Source organism: Bombina bombina, chromosome 2 (genome assembly GCF_027579735.1).
Source record: "Bombina bombina isolate aBomBom1 chromosome 2, aBomBom1.pri, whole genome shotgun sequence".
Classification (NCBI taxonomy): Eukaryota; Metazoa; Chordata; class Amphibia; order Anura; family Bombinatoridae; genus Bombina; species Bombina bombina.
In genome coordinates, this window is record NC_069500.1 from 843,814,975 (window position 1) to 843,827,681 (window position 12,707).

The following is a 12,707-nucleotide window of genomic DNA, read 5'->3' on the forward strand; positions in this document are numbered from 1 at the left end:
GTATGCTGGTAGGCATTTTCTGTTTGTACCCAGCGTGAATTAAGCTTGCTCATGCCTTCATTTACAGCATTGTAAGCAGTAGAAGAGTTAAAATGGGGATAAAATTTTAACCGCAAATGAATAAATAAAAAATGCCAGTACAGGCCCAGAATAACTTGCTTACCCATGACAAAAAGTATACACGGATAAGGTTACCTGCCTCTCTATCTGTCTGCCTGCGTGCCAGTCTGTCTGTCTTAACAAAAGATAATTATCCTTATTTCAAATTGACGTGTTTTTTAAGGAATTGCAAGATACAGTTGTTTCAATGAATATCGCCACGTTCAGGAGATATTTTGCATGCATAGTTGTTTTATAAAATCAAAGAAAAAAAGCCTACCGCACTCGGTGTTCCCAGGCAGTCACCCATCCAGGTACTGTCCAGGACTGATTCTGCTTAACTTCTGAGATTAGACAGGATCGGGTGCATCCAGAGTAGTATGGCGGTAGGCATTTTCTGTTTGTACCCAGCGTGAATTAAGCTTGCTCATGCCTTTATTCACAGCATTGTAAGCAGTGGAAGAGCTAAAATGGGGATAAAATTTTAACCGCAAATGAATTAATAAAAAATGCCAGTACAGGCCCAGAATAACTCGCTGACCCATGACAAAAAGTATACACGGATAAGTTTACCTGCCTCTCTGTCTGTCTGCCTGCCAGTCTGTCTGTCTTTAAAAAAGATAATTATCTTTATTTCAAACTGAGGTGTTTTTTAAGGAATTGCAAGATACAGTTGTTTCAATGAATATCGCCACTTTCAGGAGATATTACGCATGCATAGTTGTTTTAAAAAATCAAAGAAAAAAGCCTATCGCACTCAGTGTTCCCAGGCGGTCACCCATCCTGGTACTGTCCAGGCCTAACTCAGCTTAACTGCCAAGATTAGACAGGATAGGGTGCATCCAGAGAAGCATGGCAGTAGGCATTTTCTTTTTGTACCCAGCGTGAATTAAGCTTGCTCATGCCTTCATTCACAGCATTGTAAGCAGTAGAAGAGCTAAAATGGGGATAAAATTTTAACCGCAAATGAATAAATAAAAAATGCCAGTACAGGCCCAGAATAACTCGCTGACCCATGACAAAAAGTATACACGGATAAGGTTACCTGCCTCTCTGTCTGTCTGCCTGCGTGCCAGTCTGTCTGTCTTAACAAAAAATAATTATCCTTATTTCAAATTGACGTGTTTTTTAAGGAATTGCAAGATACAGTTGTTTCAATGAATATCGCCACTTTCAGGAGATATTACGCATGCATAGTTGTTTTAAAAAATCAAAGAAAAAAGCCTACCGCCCTTGGTGTTCCCAGGCAGTCACCCATCCAGGTACTGTCTGGGCCTGACTTTGCCTAACTTCTGAGATTAGACAGGATAGGGTGCATCCAGAGTAGTATGGCGTTAGCAAGCTTCTGTTTGTACCCAGCGTGACTTAAGCTTGCTCATGCCTTCATTCATAGCATTGTAAGCAGTGGAAGAGCTAAAATGGGGATAAAATTTTAACCGCAAATGAATAAATAAAAAATGCCAGTACAGGCCCAGAATAACTCGCTGACCTATGACAAAAAGTATACACGGATAAGGTTACCTGCCTCTCTGTCTGCCTGCCTGCCTGTCTGCCAGTCTGTCTGTCTTTACAAAACATAATTATCTTTATTTCAAATTGACATGTTTTTTAAGGAATTGCAAGAGACAGTTGTTTCAATTAATTTTGCCACTTTCAGGAGATATTACGCATGCATAGTTGTTTTAAAAAATCAAAGAAAAAAAGACTACCGCACTTGGTGTTTCCAGGCGGTCACCTATCCAGGTCCTGACTCTGCTTAACTTACGAGATCAGACAGGATGGAGTGCATCCAGAGTAGTATGGCGGTAGGAATTTTCTGTTTGTACCCAGCGTGAATTAAGCTTGCTCATGCCTTCATTCACAGCATTGTAAGCAGTGGAAGAGCTAAAATGGGGATAAAATTTTAAACGCAAATGAATTAATAAAAAATGCCAGTACAGGCCCAGAATAACTCGCTGACCCATGACAAAAAGTATACACGGATAAGTTTACCTGCCTCTCTGTCTGTCTGCCTACCAGTCTGTCTTTACAAAAGATAATTATCTTTATTTCAAACTGAGGTGTTTTTTAAGGAATTGCAAGATACAGTTGTTTCAATGAATATTGCCACTTTTAGGAGATATTACGCATGCATAGTTGTTTTAAAAAATCAAAGAAAAAAGCCTATCGCACTCAGTGTTCCCAGGCGGTCACCCATCCTGGTACTGTCCAGGCCTAACTCTGCTTAACTTCCAAGATTAGACAGGATAGGGTGCATCCAGAGAAGCATGGCAGTAGGCATTTTCTTTTTGTACCCAGCGTGAATTAAGCTTGCTCATGCCTTCATTCACAGCATTGTAAGCAGTAGAAGAGCTAAAATGGGGATAAAATTTTAACCGCAAATGAATAAATAAAAAATGCCAGTACAGGCCCAGAATAACTTGCTTACCCATGACAAAAAGTATACACGGATAAGGTTACCTGCCTCTCTGTCTGTCTGCCTGCGTGCCAGTCTGTCTTAACAAAAAATAATTATCCTTATTTCAAATTGACGTGTTTTTTAAGGAATTGCAAGATACAGTTGTTTCAATGAATATCGCCACTTTCAGGAGATATTACGCATGCATAGTTGTTTTAAAAAATCAAAGAAAAAAGCCTTCCGCTCTTGGTGTTCCCAGGCAGTCACCCATCCAGGTACTGTCCGGGCCTGACTTTGCCTAACTTCTGAGATTAGATAGGATAGGGTGCATCCAGAGTAGTATGGCGTTAGCCAGCTTCTGTTTGTACCCAGCGTGAATTAAGCTTGCTCATGCCTTCATTCATAGCATTGTAAGCAGTGGAAGAGCTAAAATGGGGATAAAATTTTAACCGCAAATGAATAAATAAAAAATGCCAGTACAGGCCCAGAATAACTCGCTGACCTATGACAAAAAGTATACACGGATAAGGTTACCTGCCTCTCTGTCTGCCTGCCTGCCTGTCTGCCAGTCTGTCTGTCTTTACAAAAGATAATTATCTTTATTTCAAATTGACATGTTTTTTAAGGAATTGCAAGAGACAGTTGTTTCAAAGAATTTTGCCACTTTCAGGAGATATTACGCATGCATAGTTGTTTTAAAAAATCAAAGAAAAAAAGCCTACCGCACTTGGTGTTTCCAGGCGGTCACCCATCCAGGTCCTGACTCTGCTTAACTTCCGAGATCAGACAGGATGGAGTGCATCCAGAGTAGTATGGCGGTAGGAATTTTCTGTTTGTACCCAGCGTGAATTAAGCTTGCTCATGCCTTCATTCACAGCATTGTAAGCAGTGGAAGAGCTAAAATGGGGATAACATTTTACCGCAAATGAATAAATAAAAAATGCCAGTACAGTCCAAGAATAACTCGCTGACCCATGACAAAAAGTATACACGGATAAGGTTACCTTCCTCTCTGTCTGTCTGCCTGCCAATCAGTCTGTCTTTACAAAAGATAATTATCTTTATTTCAAACTGACGTGTTTTTTAAGGAATTGCAAAATACAGTTTTTTCAATGAATATCGCCACTTTCAGGAGATATTACGCATGCATAGTTGTTTTAAAAAATCAAAGAAAAAAGCCTATTGCACTTGGTGTTCCCAGGCGGTCACACATCCAGGTACTGTCCTGGCCTGACTCTGCATAACTTCCGATTTCAGACAGGATCTGCTGCATCCAGAGTAGTATGGCGGTAGGGATTTTCTGTTTGTACCCAGCGTGAATTAAGCTTGCTCATGCCTTCATTCACAGCATTGTAAGCAGTAGAAGAGCTAAAATGGGGATAAAATTTTAACCGCAAATGAATAAATAAAAAATGCCAGTACAGGCCCAGAATAACTCGCTTACCCATGACAAAAAGTATACACGGATAAGGTTACCTGCCTCTCTGTCTGTCTGCCTGCGTGCCAGTCTGTCTGTCTTAACCAAAAATAATTATCCTTATTTCAAATTGACGTGTTTTTTAAGGAATTGCAAGATACAGTTGTTTCAATGAATATCGCCACTTTCAGGAGATATTACGCATGCATAGTTGTTTTAAAAAATCAAAGAAAAAAGCCTTCCGCCCTTGGTGTTCCCAGGCAGTCACCCATCCAGGTACTGTCCGGGCCTGACTTTGCCTAACTTCTGAGATTAGACAGGATAGGGTGCATCCAGAGTAGTATGGCGTTAGCCAGCTTCTGTTTGTACCCAGCGTGAATTAAGCTTGCTCATGCCTTCATTCATAGCATTGTAAGCAGTGGAAGAGCTAAAATGGGGATAAAATTTTAACCGCAAATGAATAAATAAAAAATGCCAGTACAGGCCCAGAATAACTCGCTGACCTATGACAAAAAGTATACACGGATAAGGTTACCTGCCTCTCTGTCTGCCTGCCTGCCTGTCTGCCAGTCTGTCTGTCTTTACAAAAGATAATTATCTTTATTTCAAATTGACATGTTTTTTAAGGAATTGCAAGAGACAGTTGTTTCAATGAATTTTGCCACTTTCAGGAGATATTACGCATGCATAGTTGTTTTAAAAATCAAAGAAAAAAAGCCTACCGCACTTGGTGTTTCCAGGCGGTCACCCATCCAGGTCCTGACTCTGCTTAACTTCCGAGATCAGACAGGATGGAGTGCATCCAGAGTAGTATGGCGGTAGGAATTTTCTGTTTGTACCCAGCGTGAATTAAGCTTGCTCATGCCTTCATTCACAGCATTGTAAGCAGTGGAAGAGCTAAAATGGGGATAACATTTTACCGCAAATGAATAAATAAAAAATGCCAGTACAGTCCAAGAATAACTCGCTGACCCATGACAAAAAGTATACACGGATAAGGTTACCTTCCTCTCTGTCTGTCTGCCTGCCAATCAGTCTGTCTTTACAAAAGATAATTATCTTTATTTCAAACTGACGTGTTTTTTAAGGAATTGCAAAATACAGTTGTTTCAATGAATATCGCCACTTTCAGGAGATATTACGCATGCATAGTTGTTTTAAAAAATCAAAGAAAAAAGCCTATTGCACTTGGTGTTCCCAGGCGGTCACACATCCAGGTACTGTCCTGGCCTGACTCTGCATAACTTCCGATTTCAGACAGGATCTGCTGCATCCAGAGTAGTATGGCGGTAGGCATTTTCTGTTTGTACCCAGCGTGAATTAAGCTTGCTCATGCCTTCATTCACAGCATTGTAAGCAGTAGAAGAGCTAAAATGGGGATAAAATTTTAACCGCAAATGAATAAATAAAAAATGCCAGTACAGGCCCAGAATAACTCACCTATGACAAAAAGTATACACGGATAAGGTTACCTGCCTCTCTGTCTGTCTGCCTGCCAGTCTGTCTGTCTTAACAAAAGATAATTATCCTTATTTCAAATTGACGTGTTTTTTAAGGAATTGCAAGATACAGTTGTTTCAATGAATATCGCCACTTTCAGGAGATATTTCGCATGCATAGTTATTTTAAAAAATCAAAGAAAAAAGCCTACCGCACTCGGTGTTCCCAGGTGGTCACCCATCCAGGTACTGTCCAGGCCTGATTCTGCTTAACTTCCGAGATTAGACAAGTTAGGGTACATCCAGAGTAGTATGGCGGTAGCCATTTTCTGTTTGTACCAAGCGTGAATTAAGCTTGCTCATGCCTTCACTCACAGCATTGTAACCAGTGGAAGAGCTAAAATGGGGATAAAATTTTAACCGCAAATGAATAAATAAAAAATTCCAGTACAGGCCCAGAATAACTCGCTGACCCATGACAAAAAGTATACACGGATAAGGTTACCTGCCTCTCTGTCTGTTTGCCTGCCAGTCTGTATGTCTTTACAAAAGATAATTATCTTTATTTCAAATTGACATGTTTTTTAAGGAATTGCAAGATACAGTTGTTTCAATGAATATTGTCACTTTCAGGAGATATTACGCATGCATAGTTGTTTTAAAAAATCTAAGAAAAAAGCCTACCGCACTCAGTGTTCCCAGGCGGTCAACCATCCAGGTACTGTCCGGGCCTGACCCTACTTAACTTCCAAGATCAGACGTGATGGGGTGCGTTCAGAGTAGTATGGTGGTAGGCATTTTTCTTCAATATGATCATAAGATGAGAGACACTATTTATATATTATTTTAAAAAGCAAGAAGCCCCACTGTCACCAGGACCGCTTACGTCTTATTCCCGAGATGAATGAGAAACATTACGGCTGCTTATTTGCTCCGGGAGAGCTGCGGTCGCCATCTTAGCTGTACCCAGACCGGCATCGAGCTAACACCACCCGCTCAGAAATGCTACTAAGCACACGGGGAGAAGAGGTATGTTAAATGCCGCTACTCGAACATATAGGCAGCACAGTGAAAAAGAGGAGTGGGTGTTATTTTGCTTAGATTGATTACTCTAGTATTGAGTATTGAGTATTATTCTTTAGTTTATGTTTAGGATTGCTTGGAGGGAGTATGGATATGTTTGGTGGATGGGGTATGTGTGGATATGAGTAAGCTTTCTTGTACTCTTCCTTTTGTATGATTTTGTAGCTGTAATCATTAAAATCTAAATTCATTTCTAAGACTCTTTGGCTGGGATCTGTTTGTATTATATTCTAAACTATGTCAATCAAAATAACAAACCATCAGTGATAGTGTCAACGGACGCGGAAAAAGCATTCGACCGCGTCTGTTGGCACTTCATGAGAGCCACATTGGAGAGGTTCGGGTTGGGATAACATTTCATATCTAAAATCATGGACCTATACAGCTCCCCGATAGCCAAAATTAGAGTTAATGGTATACTGTCTGCCCCGTTCCAGATATCTAATGTCACTAGGCAGGGTTGCCCTCTGTCCCCGCTCCTCTTCGCGTGTTTTATAGAGACATTGGCTAGTACTATCAGAAATAATGAAGAAATCTCTGGGATTCAAATACATAATACCACCCATAAATTACTTTTATATGCGGATGATGTTCTTTTCTTCTTTTCAGACCCTATCTCTTCGGTTCCCAGATTGATGACTGAATTTGACACATTTTTTCATGCCTCAAACTTCCTCATCAACACCACTAAATCGGAGATGCTCACAGTTCACTGTGAGGCTGATTACCTACAGCAATTATTAAAGATATGCCCCTTATAAAAAAGTAAAAAATCTAAAGTATTTAGGTATCTTTATAGCAACATCCAACCAAGAAATGTTTAAAGCTAATTACAATGCTATGCAGAGGACCATCACGGCTGACATCTCTTCCTGGAGATCTAAAGGCATCTCATGGTTGGGCCGGATAAATTCGGTCAAAATGAACATACTCCCCAGGATGTTATATCTGTTACAAACACTCCCCATCCCTCTACCTAAGGGCTTTATAACATCTTTACAGAATAAAATTTTTGATTTTATATGGGATAAAAAGAAAGCGAGAATTAATAAAACCTTAATGTGTTTACCTGTGACTGAGGGAGGCTTAGGAGTCCCTAACTTAAAAAAATACAGACAGGCCGTTTTCTTAAAGAGAGTTGTGGACTGGTTTAGGAACCACGGGACTAAGAGGTGGGTGGCATTGGAGCATGACATAGCAGGAAAATCACATCTGGGAACGATATGCTGGCAATTAACACCACATTTATCTATAGACTTCAAACAGAACACCATATTAACGGAAACCTTAACAACGTGGAAAGAGATATTAAGGGAATACTCGAATATCACTTCACAATTTTACCCGCTCACTCCTCTTACAGAAAATTCTGAACTCCCCATAGGCCTCCTAAAAAAAATTCAACACATAGACAACCCTCTAAGAGCACTACTGTTGTTACATTTTGGTAACGAGACGAGACTTTTTAATCTAACTGAGTTGACAGAGAGAGGCTTGACCTGCTTCAGTAATTGGTTTTCTCTCCAACAATGCCATTCGTACATATTTAAGCATCCTGAGAGACTTAATCTGCTTAGAACCCTCACACCCTTTGAGTCCCTGTGTCAGTCTACCTCCCCCACTAGAAAGACTTTATCCTTAATATATACAATGCTACAAAAAACCCCAATAGGATACACTCCTTACTACATAGATAGGGGGAACGAAGACCTAGATAATGACTTGTCTACCAACGATATTTACAAAATGTTTACTAATGTTACTAAAGTTTCCATATCGAGTAATCTTATAGAATTAAACTTTAAACTATTACAAAGATGGTATTTTACCCCAGTTAGGATTAATAAATTGTTTCCCTCGGCCTCTCACAAGTGTTGGAGGTGCGGGAAGGAACAAGGGACTATGATTCATATATGGTGGACATGTTCGATGATAGCTTCGATCTGGTCTTCTGTGGTTAAAGCGACAAATACAATGACAGAACTGAATTTATCTTTAGATCCTCGTATCTGGTTACTCAATGTACTACCTAGGAAACTACCAACACATAAGAAAAAATTGATTTTTTATTACTAGCAATAGCTTAAAAAAATTGATCGCAAAAAATTGGAAGTCTCAATATAACCCGAGCATGGCCACCTGGTACTCTCAATTTAATTTCATAATGTCCCTCGAAGAGTATGCCTACATGAAAAACAATAGGAGGGATACGTTTGTGATGATGAAGGTCATCTGGGAATTATTTATTGATAGCATCTAATTGATATGATGTTTGAGGGTGGTGGGATAAAACTGTCTAGGGACGTGTTTAATGTATAAGCTGGGGGAAACACTGTTATAATGAGTGGGAACTAAGCCAAATGGAGACGGCATTGGATCCTTGTGGGAATACTTTGCGGAACACTGTTATATTAAGTTAAGTTGTATTGTTTAAAGTTGACCAAATCAAATACTGTGTCAGTTTCTGCTCTTTTAAAATGTATACATTTCTGTATTATGTAAAATGAACCGGAAGCTTCAATAAAAAAAAAAAAAAGTTATTAACCCCTAAACCGCAATCCCCCATCACAATCACTAATAAAGGTTATTAACCCCTAAACCGCCAACCCCCCACAACGCAAAGTATTTAATTAAACTAGTAACACCAATCCGCAAACCCCCCACAATGCAAAGTATCTAATTAAACTATTAACCCATAAGCCGCCAACCCCCCACAATTCTCAAGTATTAAGCTAATAACTAAGCCCCCTAACCTAATACCCCCTAACTTAACCCCAATTAAAATACAATGAAATAAAATGACAAATAAATTAATTACCTTAAAAAAAATATAAAATTACATAAATAAAAAACCTAAAATTACTAAAAATAACAAGCAGAAGGAAATCTTGGTAGCTATTGTGTGATTGGAGGAAGGTAGAATGGGAATCTAGAAGAGGGGGTCAGCTTGGAGGGAAAAAAATAGGGTTAGGAATGGAGGAGCAGTCTGGCTAGAGATGAAAAACTGCATACCCAATCAGACTACACCCCCCAATTCATTTCCTGCCTTAGCCCAGCATTACTACTCTCACAGCCACAAATTTTAACTCCACTTTTTTTCCTAATGAGCCCTCTCATTCCAGGCTCCACACCATCACGTCTCTATCCTGCTTCCTAACTCAGTTCCTCCTGCTTCTATCCGGTCTACTCAAACATCTCTTCCTTCTGGATGCACATTCTAAAAAACAAAAACAAATTGTCAGTGAGTGGAAAGGAGGGAGGGTGGGGGCGGAGGGGAAATGAGGGATCGTATGTGAGATCCAATATGTGAAAGGGATCATCTGGGAGGGGGGTAAGGTAATGAGGAGGAACAGCTACACTACAGTAGCAATTTTTTTCTATATCTTGCATCAGTTCTAGGAGAGACATTGGCTGATTGTAGGGCATCTATGTTAGTAAGTTCTTCTAGAGATTTGCCGATAATATTATACAGGCCACAATACCTCTCCTGAGCATATGTAAAGAATGTAAAAATAGACACCCTCAAATTAAGATTCTAATAACATGTTAAGGTTCTCTTAGTGAGGACACATTGACACTCTAAGCTAAACTCCTGTTTGTAGAGAGAGGACACATTTACCAGAGCACCTGCTGCACTGTAAGTGGGAAGGGAAACTTAGTTACTTGTTTCTGAGGGGAACCTTCTTTCAGTAACACACTTGTTCCCTCAGTGATGAGTGTCCTCCATTTTACTGCAGGTAAGGGAGATGATTCTTATAAGCATTGCTGGGAATATAATGGATTAAACTGGTCTAGCTAATGTTCCAGTGACAAGTGAAAGTAAATGCAGTGTGATTATAGGACATGTGGCATCTTCCTTAGTGCAGCTTTGGGGAAGGATGTTCCCAGCAGACAGAGCACATGTTGATTTTGCATTTGGATGTTAATCATAATAATTCAGTACTGTACCTGCACAGTTGTTATGCTTTATATACTGTATTATTGTTTGCAGTTACACACTTGTTCCCTCAGTGATGAGTGTCCTCCATTTTCCTGCGGCCTACTCAGGTTCCCGCCCCTCCCCCGGAGCACTATCCTCCCCCCGGAGTCTCACCAACTTACTAGGGGCTCTGTGAGGAGAATTGGGCCTGCTCCTGTTCCTGCATCTCCCAGGCTTGTTGCCACGATCACTTCCGCTTTCGGAATCCGACGGATATGATGCATGCACTGCGTCACGCTTGGGGGCGGGGCATGACGTAATGATGTCACTGCTTGCCGCACTGGGGCCCACGAGGCCTACCACTTCCCCTTCCCTCCTGGAGCCAACCAGACCTGCCCTAGTCCATGAAGGAGCGATGACCAGCACAGTCGCCAGGGCATCTGGGGGCAAAGACGGCAAGGCCTGTGAGGCGCCAATGGGCGCAATGAGGGTTTGTGACATCAGGGCCGCCTGCTGGGCCATAATGATAGGGATAGACTGGGCCCCATAATGAGCCATAAGGGTAGGTGACAACTGGGCCAAGTCCTGCTGTAAGCTGGCCTGATTAGTAAAACCAATCTGAGCATGGGACTGAGTAAGGCTACTACCAGGGGGGCAGCCGTTTAACGTCTGGGGCTAAGCAGGAGTACTGCTTTTTCCCTTAGTATTTTTTCTAGGCCTGGTCATGTGCACTACAGGGGATCGGGGCTTATGGGTGGATGGTACAACCTCACTGCCGTCTGAACTTGCCACACTTTCCCTTGCAGGCTGTCTCCTTCTGGTTGAACCCTCATCCTCCACCCCGTACTGCCCGGGGGGCACAGAATAACGCCTAGCACGATCCATGCTGCAATCCTGATTTCAAGACAATCTCTCGGCACAAGAAAAACATCCTCTTGAAGTCTGAAAGCAGGAAAAGAGGCTGGAACTACTGCAACATGGACCTATAAAGGAAAGCACACTCTCTGCCTCTCCAGTTACAACAAAGTAACAAACACACACATAGCAAACGCCAGACTTCAAGTCAGTTAGCCCTTAAAGGGATACTGAACCCAATTTTTATTCTTTTCTGATTCAGATAGAGCATGCCATTTTAAGCAACTTTCTAATTTACTCCTATTATCAATTTTCTTTGTTCTCTTGCTATCTTTATTTGAAAAAGAAGGCATCTAAGCTATATTTTTGGTTCAGACCATGGACAGCACTTGTTTATTGGTGGGTGAATTTATCCACCAATCAGCAAGAACAACCCAGGTTGTTCACTAAAAATTGCCCAGTATCTAAACGTAAATTCTTGCGTTTCAAATAAAGATACCAAGAGAATGAATAAAATTTGATAATAGGAGTAAATTAGAAAGTTATTTAAAATGGCATGCTCTATCTGAATCACTAAAGATTCAGTGTGGTAAACCTGTAATGCCCTTTATTGCTATTAGTGGGTATAATGGAGTTTACAAATTGTTTTGCCTGAATGACTCTGAAAGGGTTAAAGAGTATCCTTTCTATAGACAAGATGCTGGGAGGGTCTGTAAGCAGTACAGAGACTGCAGACCTAATAGGATACAGGTGTCTGATAATTAGTTAAGCCTACTTAAGCCAGCAGGCTTGCTCTCACATTACCACTGACTGGGGAGAGATACTGAACATACAGGATGTGTGGCTATAAGCTACCTGGTAAGAAAATGAAAATTGTACTTTAATATTAAAACTTTCTAAATATGGTTTTTGTTGCATTGTTTAGGTCTCTGAATGGGAGAGTACTGTTTTTTTGAAAATGACAAATAAAAGGAATTTTGAAAAAAAAAAAAAAACCTCTACAGTGGCACACTATTACAGTGGGCTACTAGGTATATCTATGTGTACCCCCCCCCCAAATGTAACCTTAAAATTGTCTTCCCATGGGGCTCAATATTTTCCTGTAGTCTGATCACGTGACTAGCAATACACTTCCTTCTATATATCAGCATTGCTTAACACAGGGGTCAACAAATCTGTTTAAAATTTAAGAACCAGGCAGTGCAATCTGGCAAAATTGTAGTAGTTGGTGGTGCCTTTACCTGACAAGGAATATGAATGCTGAGCTTTTTTGACATTTTTACTGTTGTAAGTTATATCTTGAATGAAGGACACCTGCTTTGTAAACTTTTGTTTCTTATATGTGTAAATTGTTGTGTAGTTTGGTGTTTTTGTTTACACACCTATAATCTGCAGGTGGTCCCAGAGCACTGGCTAATTGGAGCCAATGGCCTTATAGTGCATATCCCATAACCAGAAGAAACTTCTACCACATGTCTCATGATTTCACAGGTAAGA

At 40.6% G+C, this 12,707-nt stretch overlaps 6 pseudogenes; all 6 read right to left on the bottom strand.

Moving 5' to 3' along the window:
* Positions 1-372: 372 nt before the first annotated feature.
* Positions 373-491, bottom strand: LOC128650976 (uncharacterized; annotated as a pseudogene).
* A 353-nt stretch (positions 492-844) lies between these two features.
* Positions 845-963, bottom strand: LOC128651042 (uncharacterized; annotated as a pseudogene).
* Positions 964-2,259: 1,296 nt separating this feature from the next.
* On the bottom strand, positions 2,260-2,378 carry LOC128650984 (uncharacterized; annotated as a pseudogene).
* Positions 2,379-5,090: 2,712 nt separating this feature from the next.
* On the bottom strand, positions 5,091-5,209 carry LOC128651077 (uncharacterized; annotated as a pseudogene).
* A 349-nt stretch (positions 5,210-5,558) lies between these two features.
* On the bottom strand, positions 5,559-5,677 carry LOC128651045 (uncharacterized; annotated as a pseudogene).
* A 353-nt stretch (positions 5,678-6,030) lies between these two features.
* LOC128650975 (uncharacterized) lies at positions 6,031-6,149 on the bottom strand (annotated as a pseudogene).
* Between the last annotated feature and the right edge of the window lie 6,558 nt (positions 6,150-12,707).